This window comes from Podarcis tiliguerta, assembly GCF_965153285.1.
Source record: "Podarcis tiliguerta genome assembly, chromosome: 8".
Taxonomy (NCBI): Eukaryota; Metazoa; Chordata; class Lepidosauria; order Squamata; family Lacertidae; genus Podarcis; species Podarcis tiliguerta.
Window position 1 is genome coordinate 51,985,844 of NC_139541.1, and position 22,226 is coordinate 52,008,069.

Sequence of the window (22,226 nt, forward strand, 5' to 3'; positions counted from 1 at the left end):
TTGGCACTTTTCAGAAGTGGGTCAGAAAAAAGTTACGTTAACCGCATCAATTAAATTTTTATGAAGCAATTGGCTGGACTTTAAAGCCCTTGCGAGGACCGATTTGGGCACTCTCTGCAAGGCAGGTGCCAGGCATTGGTGCAGAAGGACACCGTGTTCTCCTCCAAAGGGTTCTTCTGCCAGCCGCACTGGAAGCCATGGGCTAAAAGCCAAGGGATCTGCTCTTGGAGAACCCAGTCTTTAAAAGCTAAAATCTGGCTCTTTGGTCAGAATGGGGAAGCTGGCCTGCAGGGGGTGGGGGCTTAACTCCAGCAGTCTGTCTCTCCTTCTTAGCTTAATAGCACTAAGTAAAACTCTCCATCGCAAGGGAGCATGTACATAAGCACATAACATAAGAAGAGTCTGCTGGATCAGACCAGTGGCTCATCTAATCCAGGCTCCTGTTCTCACAGTGGCCAACCAGATGCCTCTTCTTGGAAGCCCACAAGTGGATCCAAGCACAAGGGCATTCTCTCTCCTGTGGTTTCCAGCAACTGGTGTTCAGAAACATTACTGCCTCTGGCAGCGGCTAGTAACCATGGGTAGCTTTGTCCTCCAACAATTTGCCCAGTCCCCTCTTAAGGCTATTCAAGTTGGTCATCATTGCCTCTTGTGTGCAAAAATTCCATAATTTTACAATACATGTTTATCTAGCTCCTCTCCCCATGTAATCCAGAGGCTGTCAATGTCAGAGTTTTCATGGCCAATACCTTTTCTTCATAGATGATTTGCAACCTCAATTTGGGAAGCACATTGAGCGGCTGCAGGAGTTCAACAAAAGGAGCAGGAGGATCTCAAGCATCCATATCAAGTTTTGCATCCTAAAACAATCTCATCCACTATCCAAAAGCCATTGTATTTAACATGAGCTTTTTTTTTAAAAAAAGGAATGCAAATAGAAGCCACTGAGGGAGAGCTTGATACTTACTGTGACTGCAACTGGGGTGTGTGTTAACCCTTTCCTCCCCAGTTGTTGTCCCAAAGCTGCCATTTGTGTTGGGAGAAAATCCTGCTCCTGTCCCCATAATATCTTGTAGCTTGGGCTTCTGAAATATACTCAAAGTCGCAAAGTGTTGGGCCTTATGTGATGTGGAGCACTGCCCATGCTCCGCAACCTCCACATAAGAACCCAAAGGCCTAGATGGAGCCTGCCTTTATGCAGCTGTGATTCTGCTGCAAGTTTGTCAAGGTCATGTTGGCTGAGGCTGATGGGACTTATAGTCCTGGAGAGAACCATAGAACTTCAAACAAACAAAGAAAGAAAGCTGATCCTGGAGAGTTCCTGACAAAGGGAAAGTTGGAGCTGGGGCTACATGGACGTGGTTCATGGTGCCATGACTTTGTCACCAGTGAGTGTAGTATAACTGTGAGAATGGCTTGTTTCTCTAAGTGGTATAGATCTGTCTGAATCAGCCAGGTATGAGGCAGACAACAGACTTCCTCTTAAAATCAAAATTGTGTTTATGTTGTCAGTCTCCAGCCCGTCTGTCTTCACCTTCTTAGTGTGATTGGAGCCGTAGTGACTTTCCACTGCTGTGCTTTAGACTGTTTTGGGTGGGAACATTTCTGATGAGGTTCGGCAGCAGAGAATTTGCATGCAAAGTGGAATCGCTCCTAAGAGGAGCTTAGTTTTGTCCTTGTAATTATGCCGTCAGCCCCACATGCAAGAAGCCACCCCCAATTTTCTGTGGTATTTAATTAAGGTTATCCAGCAGCCTTGATGTGTTTAGAAACAAAACCACTGGCATCCCTAATAAAGATCTTCCCCATTTTGAGCAAAGAGGAACAGATTTCCTTCAGGTGCCCTGTTTTATCAACCCTGGGAGCAGAAGAAGAAATATGTAATTCAGAGTAATAGAACTATTAAACGAACAGTATACTTGAACTTGGGCAGAGTGAAGGAGCAGATCCTGACATGGTTTGCATGAGTGCAAAGTAATAAAAAAAGGGGGGGGGGAGGATTATATCTTCAGTGTTGATCTGAAACATCACAAAGCTGGGGCAGAGGTGTGAAATCTCTTCCCCTCAACACAGTGTTAATCCCTTTAAATCACTTCTCTTGCTGCACAAGTACTAAGTTACAGCACAACACTGGAAAAGGCAAAGACTGTGTTCAATACTGTGTTTTGCGTATTGTGAAATCCCCTTTTAGAAAATTAATGGAATATAGGGCAAGTTTAGCCTTAATTTCCATGTTATTTGACTGCAGGAGAAAATCCATTGGCCAGAAAATTGTGGGAGTGAAGTGATGAAATTTGGGGTGGGAGAATGGCATGCAGTTCTTTCCTGCCATTTTCACGGGGGAATCATGGGGGAACAGAGACAGGCATGTACAGAAAAGGTGAGGAAGTCGCAATGTTGTCCAGTGATGCTCACACCCCCACTGGTGTGAACAGAATTCAGTGCAACATGCCAGTATGTTTATCAGAAAGCCACAGCTCCACAATGCAACAGGTGCAGCAGTGTGAAAGGAACATTAGAAAACAAGACATTCACATTATCATCAGAAAACTAACACAATATTTCCCATGTCTGAATGCACCCTAAGTCACTGGGTTATCTTGGGCATCCTTCACTAACCTGGTGCCCTCCAGATGTTCTGGACTTCAACTCTCACCAGTCCCAGACAGCTGGTAGGAAGGGTCCTTGTAGTTTAGTGGCATAGCCCTTGTTTTGCATGTAGAAGATTCCTATGTGAAATACTGCCAGTCAGTGTCAGCAATAGTGAGCTCGATGGGCCAATAGTCTGATGTGGTATAATGCAGTTTTCTACATCTCTGTCTTCCTATAGATCTGTGAGGGCACCAGACTGGTGACGGCTGGCCTAGATTTCCTTGTTCCACACCATGCTGTAAAATGCATTCAGAACTCCATGGGAGGAGATGCAAGTATCCTAATGTGGCCCAGGTAACACAGAGACTGCCAACAGGACAGGGCATCTTCCACTCACCCACCTCAAAGCATAGGCAAAGGGGAGGGCAGCTTCACTTCAGCCAAATAGCACACTTCCTGGGGCTTGCCACTCATTCTGACACTTGCTGGGGTTTTTGAAAACCCACCTGCCATTAAGCTTCTGCTGTGCTTTGTATAATGGCTAGCTCTCTGTTTTGTCCCCTGAGCAGGCATGGTGAGTATATGTCAGAGTCTGAGCGCAGGCAAGGCCAGGAGTTGAAGGGAGTGTGCCAGAGCAGAAAGAGAGGAGCCATCAGTGTCACTTTAGTGTAGCATTACTACCAAGAGCAGGAAGCATGAGTCACTGCCTGGCAAGTGGGGATGCTTTCTGCACAGTGGCTCTGTGGTTGTGTTCTGGAGAATGGCAGCACCCTGGGTAGTTGCCAGGTTTGCCTCTTTGCTTGCCCAGACCCTGCCAATGACACCAGAAACCCACTTGATATTGGCATTGTTGAATTCCAGTATCTCTCAAACTGACACCAGGTGGCAGACTTTTCAGAAGATTGTGGCTTCTTTCGGGTTCCTCCGTAATGCCTTTCAGGTCTGGCAAGTCAGCAACAGGTAAACCTTCCTTGCCCTTTCTGATCAAGTTAATAATAATAATAATAATAACATCTTTATTGTCATTGCCCCCTTCGGGGACAACGAAATTACTTGGTTGCTCCATAAAAACACTAATTAAAAAATATAGTAAAATACAGCAAAGGAGATTTGATGACTTTCAAAGTCCGGTCTTCCCATTCAGGGCCGAGATCGCTCTGGAGAAGAAGTTGTTCTTAAGACGGCTTGTTCTTGTCTTCATCGTCCTGTATCTCCGTCCCGACGGCAAGAGCTCGAAGAGACAGTGACCAGGATGCGATGGATCTTTTACTATGTCCAGTGCCTTCCTATGGCACCTTGTGGCATAAATCTGCTCTAAGGTGGAAAGTGGGCAGCCAACAATGCTCTCTGCTGCCTTCACAACCCTGCGCAACCCCATCCTGTCCTGGGTAGTTGCCGACTGAACCATCCCCACAACGACCTCGTCTGGGCTGTTCCCTCCTACCCTCAGTTCAGAAATCCAAGAGCAGTTGTGTTTTCCTTCAGAGTGGTTTTTCTGTGAGTTTGTTGCCCCACAGGACAGAAACAGCAAATCAGCAGCAGCACCATCATATCACTATGCATACAGTACTTTGCAGCAGGGGTGGCCTAGTGTTTTGGGCCCATAGGCCATATGCAGCAATGGTTAATTATTGGGGGGGGGGCATACTCCTTTTCACATTCCAGGTAAAACAAAACAGCCAGTCTCTAAACAAAAGAATAAACAGACACAAATCAGACATCAAAAAAGGGCAGTATTTAGAAACTAGGAGTGAATATTTCAACCCCATAGGACACTCTGTCCTTCAAGTAGCCATTTGGAAACAAAGGAATTTCAGTGAGAAACTCTGGTGTGATTGGTTTGTCAGGTAATTCAGTTCTTTCCTCTATGACTTGAACAGAGATTGTGGGTTTTTAATCATCATCATCATCATTAATTGCATCTCTCTCTCTCTCTCTCTCTCTCTCTCTCTCTCTCTCTCTCGTTCTCCTTCCGCTTCCATAATTCCCACTCTCTCCCTGCCCTGCTCAATGGCAAATGCAGAAAGCAAAACCTTTGCAAAGAGGGTTAGGCATGTATCCTGCTGTCAGACCTGGACCTGGAAATCATGGACCTGAGCTTAGAAATGTGGAGCACACATGTAACTGGAGGCTACACCTGCACAGAAGCTTATTCTCGTCCCGTATCCATCCCCTCTTGGCTCTGGGAGACAGTGATGCAGGAGAGCGTGGGGAAACACCTCGCCCTTCACTTCCCTGGCCTGCCTCTTCCTCCTCTTCCCCCAGCTCTGAAGCTTTCCTGGCCTCTGATTATTGCTTCCTGGCTGAAACAGATTCCCACAGACCACTCTCCCTCTCTCCCAGCTACCCTTCTCCAGTGCACACTCATTAGCATCCCTGACATTGACTAATGTCATTTTTTTATTAGAATCACATTTCTGGCAAATTTAACAGGTTGACATCATTTCCAATTGTTTTCATTTCTGATTAATTTACTGGAATCCCTGACAACCTTCTTCTGCTTGTAACTTTGATGTTTTCCATCCAAACAATGCTACAAGGGATCACAACTTAGCCAAATTTCAGGGAAAGGAGTACTCTTTATGGACATTTTTAAAAAAGAGAAACCCGCACATCTTAGCTGATGTTTAAACTCCTGGAAATCAACAGATACTTACAAACAGCAAAGCAAATAACTCAGTTACAAGTTTCTGCATTGAATACCCAAGTCATTGGGGGCCGGGGGGGGGGGGGGATGTGCTGACCAAAAAAATTTCACTATAATCCTGAGGGAGCAAGAATAAAAAGCAGAGCTTAGCTGGCAAGATCTGTAAGCATTTGTATTTTAGGCTGGGTTAAGAAGCTCTGAGAGCTTGGTTAGATTACAGATGTTTGAGGAATTTGATCTTTGGCAGTTTCAGTACAAACTTGACCTGATCTGCACTTCCTAGATTAATGTGTACACCAGGAATTAATTATGCGCCAGCTTCCACACTTCCTTTCACACAGTTCTTGGAATAAGGCAATTTCTTATGTTCCTAAACATGTATTTAAATAGGTACTTAAATCTAAACGTTCACGCAGGCATTTTTTTTAAAGATACAGATTCATGAAGAAATGGGATGCAACAGACATATGGATGAACACGTGCAGATGTGAAATTAATAGCTTCAGTTTGGTTTGCATTAAAATGAGAGTCAAATTTGCGCGTACCAAAACGATGCATGAAATGATGCACAGATATTCTTCAAAATTCACAAGTCTTCAGATTTTGTGGAGCAGTTCTCAAATCAAAAGAACTGAATCAGTATGTGTATAAAGATGCATATCTTAGGGAGCCCAATTTGCAAAACTACAGTAGGGAAAATTCTTCTTTATTTCTTTTGGGTCTCTGATATAAAACATAATTAACTTTGTATGACCAAGATGACTACAGAAATGTCACTGCCATGGACTTCCTTGCAAGCACCGGCTAACACCTGGAAAGTTTGAATTTCAGGTATCAGAAGGAGGACTGAATCTCTGCTCCTGATCTGTACAATCTGAGTTACTTGAAAACTGGGAAACAATGTAAGACATTTCAGGGAGTGGGCAGAAGTAGCTGCCTAGGAAGGAGAGGGGTGCAAATCCAGCCAGGGCCACCAGCAGAGAAAGCTATACCCACAGAAACCACTGAGCATAGAGAAAAAGGATGGAACTGATCCTGCGGTGGCTTTTCCTTCTCCACTGTAGAATTCCACAAAAAGCTACTTATGCCAACTGGCTGTGCTACAGTTTCCTCGTTCAGACTTCACATTAGTCTTCCCTAACCTGCTGCCCTCCAGATGTTTTGGACTACAAGTCCCATCAGCCCCAGCCAGCATGCACTAGCTGGGGCTGATGGGAGTTGTAGTCCAAAACATCTGGAAGGGCACCAGGCTGAGGAAGAGAGCCTTAGTGGCTGGCAATACTCCATCTTCACTTGAGTGGATTAGGCTTTATGGCTGAACCACGGAATTTTCACCGACCTCCTGCCCTGTTTTATTTTACCAAAATAAATAAACAAACAGCCCAGCAGCCTGTATCTATTGGACATGATTCTGGCCTGACCAGTTGTGAAACTTTACTCCAACCCATGAAAGCCGCACACACACAAACGTCCTGCCAAGTTATTTAAACCCCTGTTTTCATAGCTTACATGCCATTTAGAATAGTTTGCATTATTTGAGCACAGAATCAACAGACATTTAAAACAACTTGGGTTACTGAAACCCCAGAGGAGGTGCTTGCATTTTAGCTGTTTGCTCTGCCTCCTGGCTCTGCAAGGGAATCGAGTAACCACTTCCTCCTCTCTTCTTCCAGATGCCAGGATGCTCTGGGACTGATGGGTCCAAAGCTTGGTGTGAAGGAAATAGGGTGCAGCCAGGACTAAACCTTTGGGGCTGAAACCCATGAGAACATAAGAAGAGCCTGTTGGATTAGACCAATGGCATCCTGTTCTCACAGTGGCCAGCCAGTTGCCTGTGCAATCAGAACCTGAGCAGAGCACAAGAGCACTTGACAGTGGAGGCGGAGCAAAGCCACTGTGGCTAAGCCATTGATAGCCATATCCTCCTTGAATTTGTCCAATCCACCTTCAAAGCCATCTAAGTTGGTGGCCTGCTGAGGGAGCAAGTTCCATAGTTTAGCTATGTGCTGCATGAAGCATTACTGTCTTTTGTCTGCATCTTCCAACATTCAGCTTCACTAGATGTCTCTAGTGTCACGAGAGAAGGAGAGAAGTTTTCCACTATCCACTTTCTCCAAGTTCTCAGTATGATTTGTGGGTCCTTTCTTATAGGCCCTTTTGCAGTAAGAAGGCCAGCTCTCTGCCTCTTTGTCCCCTCCCAAGCACATACATATGAGTGAGCCTCTTTTCCAGTTCAACTTCTATCCATCTTCCATTATAAAGAAATTCTGCCCTTGGTATGCCTTTTCCCCCCCTTCTCAGTTTGATACCCTGGCACCATATCTGTATAAATTAACTATCCCAAAATACAGACGTGCCTTCACACTGGCCAGATTGGATGTGATGCCCTCTGCCGTACTTGAGGGCAGATACCAAAAGATTCCAACTGAGAAACGACTCTGCCCCTGTGGAGATGGTAATTTGGAAACAGTGGCTCAAGTTCTCCTGTCCTGTCCCCTTTATAAAGATCTGAGGAATGAGATCATTACCCCACTCTTACTTACCATCCCAGGCCGCCCATCTGAGGCCACGTTGTTCTTTCTTTTATCAGATCAAAATGATCAGACAACAGCAGAGGTTGTTAGGTTTATCGAGGGTGCAATGAGATTAAGGGCTACTATCTGAACGATAATCTTGGCCATTTGATTGCCCTTTTTACCCATTGCTGTCTTTTTTATTTGTATATATTTTATTTGTATATATTGCTTGTTTTATGTTGCTATGGCCGTTGACCAATGCGATTAAAGTTTATCTTGCCTTATCATCTTATCTTATCTCTTATCATCTTCTATCCATCTGGTTGCTCTTCTGCTTTGCCAAAGTCTTCTGCTTAAAACTCACCCAGGACTGTCTGCCTGCCAGCTCCTGTGCCACTAGAAACCTCTGCTGCCTTGGAGCATTATCCAGATCTGCTCACACGATACTTCTCTGCCTTGCCTAATAGTTTAAATTAAGCGACTTGTGTGTCAAAAAGACACTTGCTTATAATTTAGTTGCCCTTTTCCTTGCCTGCCTGAAATTTTGCAGGTGCTGCCCCTGAGATGATTGTGACAAAATGTCATGCCAATTGGACTGAAAACGTTGAAGTTATGGGCAGCAAAAATGGAGCTGGCTCTCCTATTAAAATCAATGGGGATGAAAATGAATTGGAACGACCAAGAAGCACAAAATTTCATGCCAAAATGAATGCCCTTCTAATGAGTGAAGGTTTCAAAAACGAATTTGAATGAGAAACAAAACAAAGCATTAATTGAGTTTCACACCCCATTAATCTCTGCAAAGAGGGAAGCTGAATTCCATGTGTTCTGCCAAGAGATCCCATTTCTCAGATTCAGGGAAATGTGCATCATTGGGTAGCAGACTCTGTCTTAGCTTGCCATCAGGTCTGAAAATATTTGGCAAAAGCTGCTCAAACAAAGCAACACTAGGCTCACTGTATGGGAAACAGTAAGAGCCAAACCTTGAAAGAACCTGGAGTCTCTCCTCAACTGGTGTCTGCTGCTAGATGCCAATCCTTAGCATACTGTTAATACTCTGCTACAAGAGTTACAACTGAAGCCGGGATTAGCTTTGCTGCATGTGGTCCACAATGATTCTGGGGCAAGTTTTTAGTGACTTTTCAACAATGGCAATATAATATATTTTAATTTAATATATAGATAGCAATTTTGAACCTGCTTAGTTGTACTGCTTACGTAGGTGCCAACCCACTGGGGCACTGGGTGCACGAGCACCACAAAAGTCCCCATGAAGGAGCCAGGCACCCACAAATTTTGGTGCCAGGACCATGCACACTGCATGGCACCCACAGCCCCAGGCACCCACAGTCACAGGGCCAAGCTGGCACTCCTGACTGCTTATAATATGCCTTTATTTCTTTAATTAGCCCATGAATTTATTTCTTTTGAACCAGCCACAAATGAAGCTTCCTTATTTTGAGAAGACAGTAGGTAGAACAGTTGAATTAGGCTTCCTGTTAGGTCCTGCCTTTCTCCCTACAGCCATTTTTCTTTTTCTTTTTTAATGGTGTCTATGTGAGAATTTTTACGAAGTTAAACTAACTCCAGTACTTTCCCTTGAAAATAAAGGACTCTCTCTCTCTCTCTCTCTCTCTCTCTCTCATTCTCTCTCTCTCTCATTCTCTCTCTCTCTCTCTCTCATTCTTCTTCCAAGAATATGTTCTGTAATTTTCAGATCCTCATTGTTCCACAGAAATATTGCTAATGGCAAAATATGTCTTCCAAGGTCTGGGGGATTTTATAACAATTGGCAGAGTGTCTCGATCTATAATTGTTTTTGGACCAATTTATGTGTCTCTGAACTGCCAGACTTCACCAAGGAAGTTGAATGTATTCTTTGTGCTGATAATTTTACAATTGTTGGGGCTGTTCTCTCCTGATAGAATTTAGATGTCAGGCTTAGGATACGGGGGGGGGGGGGTGTTCTCCCCCCCCCCCCCGGGGAACTGACTGCTGCAGCTTTCCAACGAAAACAGAGATGGCTGATTAGAATCCTGCAACAAAGGCCATTGAATAGCACCAGTCCAATGAATTTTACACCAGTATCAGCAACAAGTTTTAGCAAAGCAAAGTCGTGGTGCTAGTTGCCAAAATAACAATCATTGAAGTGTCAACAGCAGCAGAGCTTGGATGCTATAGACTCCTTCTGGCTGAAAGGTGACACAGACATATGCCCAGTTTAGGAGAGAAGGTGGTCTGATGCTCTTTAACTGACATGTACTGAGGCTCTGAAATGGCTACAGAGTTCAGGACTGTCTGCCAGCTCCAGTTATGGGAGATGGCAGAATCAAAGGGGTGGGCTATTTGTTCTTTGGCTTGAGAGCATTTGCTATTTGTTCTGCTCCACTCCATCCATCAGGCTCAACCCTGAGCCACTGGGCATTAGCTTCTGCATCCAGGAGGCCCAACTAGGCTGAGAGGGCAGGAGCACCTGTAACCTAAGCCCTCAGTGGAGCAGAATTTCTCTACAACGGAAACAGACCAAGACATACCATCAGGCAGGGTGCAGCCACCTCCTCAGGCAACTGATACTGAAGGGTAGGATGTGGCAGAAAGGTGATGGAGGACAGCTCTGCGTGTGCCACGCAGCCTGCACTGTATCTTGTAAGCCAGCCGACCATCCTCAGTGGCTGTGGAGAATGCTGTCCCATCCCCAGTGCTGAAATTTTGTTGTTGTTGTTGTTGTTGTTGTTGATGATGATATCCCACATTTCCAAGGAGTTCAGGATGGCATACACAGCTCCCCCTCCCCCATGTTATTCTCATAATAACCCTGTGAGGTAGGTTAGGCAAATAATGGTGACTGGCCCAAGGTCACCCAGTGAGCTTCATGGCTGAGTAGGGATTTCTCATCTCCCACATCCTAATGTATCACTCCAACCACACATGCTTTAGTCTGGTCAGCTCCTGAACATGAGACAGGAGGACGCCATCTTGCCCCAGCAAGCAAAATGCCTTGAGCCAGCGCTGAAGGAAAAGCAAACCAAACTGTCAGTTTGACAGTCACAAATATTTGTAACTTACCATGACTTCTTGTGACATGTTTGAAATGGGTCAAATAATATGTGGTTATTTTTTATATAAAAAAAATTAGTCTTGAACTCAGTGTGTTTTGATAGAGGCTCAGTTTTGATATTGCTATGTTTAGACTTTGTTTCTGTTAGATTCTGATTTCATTTTAAATGAGGTTATATCAAAAAGCAGGTGTTAAATATAATTTATTAGCAGCTTCATACTAAGTGCCATTTTGAAATGTCTAGCCCTCCGTCTTCATTTAAAACGGTGTTTGCATGCAGCCAAACATAGATGAATATCTGCTCCTTGGCCTCAGAAATCATCATGTTATTTATGACAATTTAAGAGGTGTCCAAATGGATAGAAAACAGACAGGTAACTTCTAAAATATGTAGTAGATTTAGTTAGTTAATTTATAATTTATTTGTTTCATTAATTTATATACCACTTCACATTTCAACAAAAATCTCTAAGCAGTTTACAATTTCAAAAAAAAAAAAAAAGGAATCATATAAAAATATAATACCAACTCTACATTCAAACCAAACAGTACTACTACCACCAAAATGTTCCTAATCATAATAATCCTCATCATCTGGGGGTGGGGTGGACTAAATGACCATTGGGAATTCCTCCAATTCTACAATTCTATTATTTTATTAAGTAGAATCATAATATGATTCTATCAATCCAATATTTGTTGAGGGATGATACTCCTAAACTATCAAGATTGTTTCAGGGTATTTAGCAGAGATCTTTAAAGCTAAAGCTAAAGTTGCCTGATTTATTAAATGGTGGCTATGTGTTTGGATTATCAATGCATTTGGATGACTTTGTATGATTTTATTGTTTAAACATATGCCCATAAAGACCAATAACAATACCAATATTAAGTAATATAACTACCGTATTTTTCCATGTATAAGACTAGGTTTCCCCCCTAAAAAATAATGTCAAAAATTAGGGGGCATCTTATACTCTGGGTCATCTCCTCCCATTTTCTTAAATCTGAGTCCCCAAAAATAGAGAGCATCTTATACATGGGGGCATCTTATAGACAGAAAAATATGGTATATCTAAAGAATGAACATTATGTAAAAGAGATAAAAGCCATCCAAAAATCATACACCAAATCAAAATTTAAAACACACAAAACAGCAAAACACAAGCACATAAACCCTGCGGTGTTGTCTGCTTTAAAAAAAAAAATTAAAAATCCAATTTTGATTTTGAAGGAATAATCTCTCCCCCTGCTCCACTTTATCGCAAACAGTTCTACTTAGGGAGTTGGTGGCGAGAAGAGCAGCAGTGTTTATTCTTCCAGAGAAAGAGGGATTTGATCAGTGTCCAAATTCTTATTATGCCGAGAGAGTGATGACAGGGGCTTAGAAACATAAACAGATGTGTGGAGAAGGTGCAGGTTTTAATTGACACCGGCTGAAAGGATAATTGTACCTTCCACAGCATCCTGCACCCCTGCTCTGCCAGCTCTTCACCACAAGCACTTGGACGCCGCTGCTGCCAGGATGCAGATCCTTCGTTTGCTCCTGACAATTTTGCTTAATTGACTGCCGAGCAAAAGCAGCTGCCTGAGCCGGGCCGCGAGTGATGCAAGGCCCAGGTGCCGGCATCTCCAGGATACCATAAACTCAGTCTTATCCTTCTCTGTGGAGCTTTGATTTGCTGGACTGCACTTGCTGATCCTGACGGTTCCCCTGTGCAAGGATGAGCACATGCAGAGCACTCCTTTGGTGTTAGATTTTCCTGTCCTGTTGTGCACCCTTTGTTAATTGAAAAGTGATCGGCAGGGGCTGGTTTCCTCCCAATAATGATTATTCAGAAACATAACTTGGTGTTGCAACAGGGCTTCTTCCTGTCTCCATCAAGGAAGGCGATGGTTCCAATCAGGTCACCTACACCTCACATTTTAGTTTATAAAATGGTGCATGGCGTGCAGAAAGTTGCTAGGGAAAAGTTTTCCCTCCCTCTCTCATAACTCTAGTGGACATCCCATGAAGCTGTATGTTGGAAGATTCAGGACAGATAAAAGAAAGACTTCTGCATGCAGCACAAAGTTAAACTGTGGAACTCCCTCCTGCAGGTGGCAATGGTGGTTACCAACTTGGATGGCTTTAAGAGAGGATTACACAAATTCAGGGAGGAGAAGGAGGAAGAGGAGGAGGACGTTGGACTAGATGGGCCACTGGCCTGATCCAGCAGGGCTCTTCTTATGTTCTTATGTTACTTACAGCCACAACCTTCCAACAGCTTGACCTCACCCCCAAAGGCACACCCCTCCATTTGCTTCTGAGACAGATAAATGCCAGCATGACCGTGATGGATTTCCAGCTGATATATTAACTGGTCTTAGATCAGCAAGGCAAAGAAGAAGCAGCAGCAAAAAAGCGTTTCCATGGAAGAACATAAGGAATAATTGCAGAGGAAGCAGGCAAGGCAGGGAATACCATCTGATGCTGCCACCAACTCTACAGCACTCTTCATCAACCTGTGGCCTCCAGATGTTCTGCACTACAAGTTCCCTCTGCCCTAGTTAGCATAGCTGTGTGGACTGGAGCTGATGGTGGTTGTACTGATGGGGCCTGTTCGACAGTAGAGTTTTTAAAGTAGAGGTTGGATGGCCATCTGTCATGGATGCTTCAGCTGAGATTCCCTTGGGTCTCTTCCAACTCTACGATTCTATGATTTTATTTCAAAACAGCTGGAGGGCACCCGTTTGGTAAATATTATTTTCAACGCTATAATGTTACATACAGGCCGCAATCCTAAACACACATAGGTAAAGGTAAAGGGACCATTAGGTCCAGTCGTGACCGACTCTGGAGTTGCAGCACTCATCTCGCTTTATTGGCCAAGGGAGCCAGCGTACAGATTCTGGGTCATGTGGCCAGCATGACTAAGCCACTTCTGGCAGACCAGAGCAGCGCACGGAAACGCCATTTACCTTCCTGCCAGAGCGGTACCTATTTATCTACTTGCACTTTGACATGCTTTCAAACTGCTAGGTTGGCAGGAGCAGGGACCGAGCAACGGGAGCTCACCCCGTTGCGGGAATTCGAACCGCCGACCTTCTGATCGGCAAGTCCTAGGCTCTGTGGTTTAACCCACAGTGCCACCCACGTCCCATAGGAGAGAATAAATTTTAAGGGACTCTGTGCATTTAGCTAAACTATAGAATTTGCTTCCACAAGAGGCAGGGGTGGCTTTTGGGGTGGGCAAACTGAGCCACCACACTGGTTCCCACACTTAGGGCGCTCCAAAGTCTGGTACAAAATCCTGCCTGCCTCCTTTATCATCAGTCAGTCTCAGTCTGCCTTGCCTTTAAACCCAGCAGCATAACAGGCAAGCAAACCTTCCCCACAGAAACACAAGCAGAAGCCCTCCTCTTGCCCCTCCGCCTTAAGCCAGACCATTGCACATCGCTAGTACGCCAGTTGCTTGGCCAAGAGCTGCCCTTATGCCCCTTTCCTGCACAAGGCCAACTGCCCTGTTCATTCGAGGCATCAGGAGGAGGAGGCTGCCATTTCATTCTAGCAAGAAGGGAAAACAGAAAAGAAGCTCTTGTTTCACAATGAAATCTCAGCAGAGTGGATCATTTCCCACTGGCTCTGACTAGAAGCTGAAGAAGAAGTGGGTGCAGATGGCACTGGAAGACAATTCAGTTGTTGGACAGAATAAGGCTGGGGGAAGGCTGGATCTCCAGCCTCCAGTAGGGTTGCCATATTTCAAAAAGTGAAAATCTGGACGCAAAAGTTGTTGAGCTTTTAATGCCACATACCAATGCAAACATCTACGCCAAAAAAAAACTGTAATCCTAGACACATTTGAGAGTGAATCCTACTGAATATAGTAAGACTTACTTCTGAGTAATGCATATAATTGCACCATTTTCTTCTGATTGGGATGTGCAGCACTGGATTTTTAGGGAAGAGGCCATTTCTGCATTTCTGTCATGCATTTGATATTTAGTGTTGCAAACACAGCACGAAAAGTAGAGGTTGCATGCAATTACCGTATTTTTCGTCCCATAGGACGCTCCGTCCCATAGGACGCACCTAGTTTTTTGGGGGGGAAATAAAGGAAAAAATTTTTTCCTTTATTTTCCCCCCAAAAGCAGGTCCGGGAAACCCAACCAGGTCGAGGAACAGCGGGGTGGCGGCGCTGCGCCTCCCTGCTGTCCCCCAAGCTTGTGGGGCTGGCCAATGTCTGCCCGGCGTGAGGGGCACCCTGAAGCAGAGCGCCCCTCGCGCCAGGCAGCAGGCTGCTATCCGCAGCGTGGGGAGCGCTGCGGGGAACTCCTGGAGGGCTCCCCACGCTGCCGGTGTCTGCCTGGCGTGAGGGGCGCCCTGAAGCAGAGCGCCCCTCGCGCCAGGCAGCAGGCTGCTATCTGCAGCGTGGGGAGCGCTGCGGGGAACTCCTGGAGGGCTCCCCACGCTGCGGGTGTCTGCCTGGCGTGAGGGGCGCCCTGAAGCAGAGCGCCCCTCGAGCCAGGCAGCAGGCTGCTATCTGCAGCGTGGGGAGCGCTGCGGGGAACTCCTGGAGGGCTCCCCACGCTGCGGGTGTCTGCCTGGCGTGAGGGGCGCCCTGAAGCAGAGCGCCCCTCGCGCCAGGCAGCAGGCTGCTATCTGCAGCGTGGGGAGCGCTGCAGGGAACTCCTGGAGGGCTCCCCACGCTGCGGGTGTCTGCCTGGCGTGAGGGGCGCCCTGAAGCAGAGCGCCCCTCGCGCCAGGCAGCAGGCTGCTATCCGCAGCGTGGGGAGCGCTGCAGGGAACTCCTGGAGGGCTCCCCACGCTGCGGGTGTCTGCCTGGCGTGAGGGGCGCCCTGAAGCAGAGCGCCCCTCGCGCCAGGCAGCAGGCTGCTATCCGCAGCGTGGGGAGCGCTGCAGGGAACTCCTGGAGGGCTCCCCACGCTGCCGGTGTCTGCCTGGCGTGAGGGGCGCCCTGAAGCAGAGCGCCCCTCGCGCCAGGCAGCAGGCTGCTATCTGCAGCGTGGGGAGCGCTGCTGGGAGCTCCTGGAAGGCTCCCGACGCTGCGGATGTCTGCCTGGCGCGAGGGGCGCTCTGCTTCAGGGCGCCCCTCGCGCCAGGCGGCAGGCTGCTATCCGCAGCATGGGGAGCGCTGCTGGGACCTCCTGCAGCGTTCCCCATGCTGCAGATGTATGCCCGGCGCGAGGGGCGCTCTGCTTCAGGGCGCCCCGCCCGCCGGGCTGCAGGCTGCTATCCGCAGCGTGGGGAGCGCTGCTGGGAGCTCCTGGAGGACTCCCCACGCTGCGGGTGTCTGCCTGGCGTGAGGGGCGCCCTGAAGCAGAGCGCCCCTCGCACCAGGCAGCAGGCTGCTATCCGCAGCATGGGGAGCGCTGCAGGGAACTCCTGGAGGGCTCCCCACGCTGCGGGTGTCTGCCTGGCGTGAGGGGCGCCCTGAAGCAGAGCGCCCCTCGCACCAGGCAGCAGGCTGCTATCCGCAGCATGGGGAGCGCTGCAGGGAACTCCTGGAGGGCTCCCCACGCTGCGGGTGTCTGCCCGGCGCGAGGGGCGCTCTGCTTCAGGGCGCCCCACCCGCCGGGCGGCAGGCTGCTATCCGCAGCCTAGACATCCCTGCGGGACCTCCTGCAGGGCTGCCTAGGGTGCGGATGTGTTCCCGAAGCGCCGGGCACTCTGCTTTCAGGGCGCCCGACGCTCCGGGAAGCAGGCTGCTATCCGCAGCCTAGACATCCCTGCGGGACCTCCCGCAGGGCTGCCTAGGCTGCGGATGTCTTCCTGAAGCCTGGAGAGCGAGAGGGGTTGGTGCGCACCGACCGCTCTCGCTCTCCACGCTTCAGCGAAAGCCTGCATTCGCCCCATAGGACACACCCAGATTTCCGCTTCATTTTTGGAGGGGGAAAAGTGCGTCTTATAGGGCGAAAAATACGGTAACTGCCTTCTCATTATGAGGAAACAAAGATGGCATCAAGTTAAAGAATAGAGCTCAAGAAAAATGCACAGCTTTGACAGTCCTTCAGTGTATTTATGAGTATAATATTTAAGGTATTTACCCCAATTTATGTGTAGTACTTCACGTTGTTCTCACTGTACACGTAATAGTTGCAATCGGTGAGAGGTCATTTTCAAAGCTGAAATTCATAAAGCTTTATCTGTACTCTTCTATGTTGCAAGGGCCTGTACTAGGATTAGACATTATTTCAGCTGAACATAAAATTGGGAGAGGTTTGGATTACAGTGATTTGATTGAGAACTTTGTGTCCAAAAAGGCTCAAAAAAGTTTATTGCTTAAATAGGGCACCAGAGAATTGACTCGTAAATGACTGATTGCTGTACCATTATTTATCAGTGAACTGACTATCATCAGTCCAACATATATCTCTTCTACCATGATATCCTAAAGTGCACTTTTTGGGGTTTGCTTGTTTTGGCTATTTCTTTTATTTCATTTTTAGAATATATTTTATTGTTTGGGGCTATTTCTATTCACGTAAGTGCATCACATATGAAGATAACAGCTTGTTTCTTTTTTGCTTGTGACCTGTATTCATGTATTTACAATGTAGTGCTGATATAATGCATTAAGTAATATTCTCTACTCCAGTTGTATTAAAAGTTGGCCATAATGAATGTTCTATGATACCTTTATCTATACTTTGTCTCAAGAGTAATTGGGAGTTTTGTTTTGCTTTTCAAATTTTAAAGCTTTTAGTGATCATTGCCACATTAACATAGGTCCTGTCAGTCACACACACACCCAAAACACACACACCATGTGGTCACTGAACAGGCACTGTCAGATGTGGGACAGCACCTATTTTGTGGCTTGTTTATGTAACAGTCTCTGACTGATATTCCTGTTCCCCTGAATGCTGTTGCTGGCTGGGGTCTAATTTTAGATTGCCCAGCCCTGATCAAGCTGTTTGTCTCAAAGTTGAGACTTCTAGGTTTGCTCGATTTGACCTCCTGCCATGTACAGTTAAGATTTCCTCTGCTGTCTGCCCCCTCCTTACACAGCCTCCTCTCTCATTCGTTTTTGTCTTGCTAATTATTTTAAAACTGTTTCTGCCATCACTTTCAGCTATGGAACTTTGCAGATGTGGAGGATAGATAACCCCTGGCGGGGGTGGTCTTACTACCCGGGCTTCTTTGTTTTAATTGATGCATCAGATAAGCAGCCTCAGAAGGTGCTGGGTTTATAATAAATGGTCATTGTCTTCCTTTCTCCATAGAATGTGTGATAGGAAGCAATCGACCACAGAAAAGAGCTGCCCTCCTTTGATTTTGCTGTGGGTCTCTCCACAGGAAGCGTTGCACATTTGGGTCAACCAGGATAAAGAGCGATGGCTTCCTCTTTTCAGAAATCGTCGCAAACCAGAACCCCTCCCCAGGAAAAGAGGTTTGCGATTTTTACATAATGTTGCAGCAGAAGTTGCAAGGGGAAAGTTTGCTCCTTTTGCTCCTTTCTTTCCTTTTTTTACAGAACAGGTTGTGAACTTGAGGGCTCTAACCACAGATCAGTTATGTATCATAACAGGAAAGATGAGAGCCAAGATATTTCCCAACCTTGAGAGAGAGAGAGAGAGAGAGAGAGAGAGATGACAAACACCAGGACTGCAAATTCAACCGACAAAAAATATTCAGAAATCTTTCTCTGGATTTCTGGACAAGATCTGCCGTGGTCTCTGTGGCCTCCAGCTATAAATGTGTGGGGCAGGCCTGTACAATGAAGCTAGAGGAGAGCCATGGGGGTAATGTGGCATTTGGTAAAATATCATTGAATTGTAGAGTTGTAAGGGACCCTGAGGGTCATCTAGTCCAACCCCCTGCAATGCAGGAATCACAGCTAAAGAATCCCTGACAGATGACCATCCAACTGCTGCTTAAATACCTCCCATGAAGGAGAGTCCACCACCTTTCAAGGGACTCCATTCCACTGTCAAACAGATCTTATAGTCAGAAAGTTCTTCCTAAGGTTTAGTCAGAATCTCCTTCCATGTTATTTGAATCCACCAGTTTGGATTCCCTCTGGAGCAGCAGAGAGCAAGCTTGCTCTATCATCCATGTGACGACCCTTCAGATATTTGAAAATGGCTGTCATGTCACCTCTCAGGTTTCCCATAAGAAGCCAATGCTTTTTATTCATCCCTTGATCACACCTTCAGGGTGCTTATTTATTTATTGAATAAAAATGTCCACAAAGAGGAGCCACAGTTTTGGAGAGCAGAGAACAATTAAGGCCAAACCAGGCGTGTTTTGTTCATGAATTAGATTGCCCCTTAGCAAGGGATGGGGAGGATCTGACCAAAAAGTGTGAGGAATGCTGAACCCTCCCCCACATAAATTTCCCTCCCCTGCAATCTTTCACCTAAACTTCATCCTCCGCATACTCCAATGCCGGAAGAGAGCCAAGCTGGAATGGAAGCACTGGAAGCATTTCTGCTGCATAGAGGGAAAGAAGGGGAAAATCCTGGGCAAAGGCTGGCACACTGGGCTCATGTGTCACTTCTGAGCAGTCCCCAACCAAACGATCTTGGGGGGCAGAGGCTGGCAATGCACCTCATTCACTCACCAGAGCAAAGAGGGTCCTGGTGTTTCAGCAGGTAACACCATTGCCCCTGCTCTGAGGAAAGTGCTAGAGTTGCCTTCATCTCCATGATTGCTTTTCATCAAGCACATAATTATGGAATTCACTGCCACAGGATAGAACGCTATCCTGTGCCAGCAAATCAGAGGGTAGATGGCTGCCTATTAACAGCTATTAGCTTTGAAGACTAAATAGAACTGCCATGTTCATTGACAGTATACCTCCAAGTACCAGGCACCAGAAACAAACAACAAGAGGGGTGAAGGCCTTCCTGCTCTACTTGGACGCATTTTGAGGTATCTGGTTGGCCACTACTGTGGGTAAAGGTGGAATGATCTGTCCATTTTAGTTCTCCCAGTTTCTCATTTTTCAAACCTTAAATTCCAGTTATCTGAAATTTATGGGGGGGGGGTATTTTAAAACCTCATAAAAATTCACCTGCATTTTAGTGCAAATTTCTCTTAACAAACACATCTTCTATTCAGTTTTAACTAATATGCCCATGCTTGCAAGCAATTTCCCCCAATGTGTTGCATTTCTGCATGTTATTTTTGCTACTACCTTAATTGTAGTGCACATTTCCTCCAATATGTGCATTTTTGTAAACACTGTTCAGTTGGAGAATTGCATCACAAAATTCAGATAAGCGCAAATTTCATAGGAGAGTTGTTTCGGAAAGTGTGCATTTGATAAACTGGCTTTTAAATGTGCCCTAAATTGAATGCATTCCCCATCCATACTGCAGGCAGGATAGTAAACCAGATGGACCCTTGGTTGAACCAGCAGAGCTCTTCCAGTGTGGTTCTTCAAATCGTCTTGGTCAAGCTGCGTAAATGCAGCCCTCTTCTCTTCTCCAGTTGTGGCATTCTGAGATCCCTAGAGGAAGGAAGGTAAACATCCCCAAATGGCTGCCTTGCCACCTCTTTCTCACAAGAAAGCTAGAACTATGGGTCCTTTTCCAGTGGCTTAATCCTCTCTCTTTTTTCTTCTTTTCATAACAGCAGTTAAACCATTGTTTTCAGTCTGGTGGAAATAACTTAGTATTTCCCCACTGAGGAGGCCTCCACCTACACACACAAATTCCACGGATCACATCTGGGCAAGGCAAACCACTTCTCTACAGTCAATGAGGGATTTGCACGTGGGAAGTTGCTTGCAAACACTGGCTCTCCTCCAACACAACTTCAAGCACAGTTCAACCCATTGGAATCTGTCTGGTGGAGCACGCTAACTCTGAACTAGATTGTGATCACCAGGAAGTAGAGGGGTGCACATAAAGTTGTGGCATGTCTACTTGGAAGCAACCCCACTGAGCTAAATGGGGCTCACTGCCCCCTTACCCAACCTGGTGCCCTCTGGATGTTTTGGACAGCACTCCTGTCACAGAGTTGCCATGACCCCAGAGTCTATCAGCAACCAAGGGTTCTGGGCTGTGGAATCATTGGCAAAGGAGCCAGAGCAGGCTCTCATTTTGTTCTTATGGCAAGATTCCAGAGCACTGGGAGCCATAGAGCTAGAGTCAGGGCCCTGGCAGGCAGCTTCACCTGGGCTCAAGGAACCTAGTGCCAACCTACCTCACCAGGGAGTGCACCAGGCCAGGGGGCACAGAAGATGTGCTCATCGGCAGTTCAGGGGCTTGGTCCTTTAACGGTGGTAGTTCTCAAAGAGGAGGCTGAGCCTAGGAGTGGTGGACCAGAGGTACAGGCCCCAAAGGCCTCAGTCCAACTCTAGCCTTTGCTGGAACAAGTTGTTCACTCTCCCTGTGGGCTCCTCTGAAGGTCCAGAACAGGACACACCACCATGCTGTCTGAAGGGACTGGTGGTGTATCATGAGTCTGACGGAGGGCACCATGTCAGGTTATACTGGTCCCTTGGATTGCAGTCTAAGTGATGATCCAAAAGATCCATCTCTTCCCATCAATGAACCCTTTAGGTTGCCTCTCTCATCGGAAGGATTTGGATAATAAGAACCTGTTCAGGTTCTACTGCATCCCACTGATCTATGTGTGAGCAGTTTGGTGCTAGGGAAAATGAAAGATGGCAGCCACTGCTGCATCCTGTGCTCTTCTGTGAGTCCCCAGATACCACCCATCCCGCTCCTGACACATCTAGACCACTTGCACACTTATCTGAGCAGATGAGCCAGCTGCAGCAATCTAACCTGCTGGGTGTTTGCAAAACACGCTTGTGTGCCATATAATGCTTTGTATTAGCACTAGTTTTATCTGCTTAGGCTTCCTGGGAGGTGCTTCTCTTGGTTAATGTAAGAAGCATGGCACAGCCTTGCTTTTGTTTTCTGTGATTCACTCTGTGGCCTAATGTTGTAGCTAAGTAACTCTGAGCCTACAGGGCAGAGCCTTTACCAACTGATTACATGGGGGACAGACAAGGCAGTTCTTGGGGAAGCCTCAAAGCATCTCCTTGGGTTCCAGTCACCCCACCCCATGTTGTTCTTTCATGGGACCTGCAGGGTATCCAAGAGAGGTACACCATCCCCACATGAGTGTGTTGCTGCCTAGCCCTCGGAAACTCTCCAGGGCGGCTTGCGACATACTCTCTGCTCAATGTAAACAGTTGAGTCATCTTCCAAGCTAGGAACCAGAAGCAGGCTGAGTTGCCCATGTTCACCCCCACTTTTTCCATAGCCCAGATAGTAGAGCATGAAACTCTTAATCTCAGGATTGTGAAACCCACATTGGGCAAAATGATTCCTGCACTGCAGAAGGTTGGACTAGATGACACTTGTGGTCCCTTCCAACTCTGCAATTCTGTGATTCCCAGGGTTTGATCTCAAGACCTGGTGTCATGGAGCAGGCCAAAGTTTCAATGTT

General features: G+C 46.5%; 1 long non-coding RNA gene across 1 annotated transcript in view; it reads left to right on the forward strand.

Moving 5' to 3' along the window:
- The window catches only part of LOC310683264, a 43,769-nt gene extending 22,014 nt beyond the window's left edge, over window positions 1-21,755 (forward strand). The window contains exons 2-3 of the long non-coding RNA XR_014514337.1: window positions 18,041-18,207; window positions 20,141-21,755. This is a non-coding gene — a long non-coding RNA (uncharacterized lncRNA). The remainder of the gene's footprint in view (window positions 1-18,040; window positions 18,208-20,140) is intronic.
- Window positions 21,756-22,226: the final 471 nt, after the last annotated feature.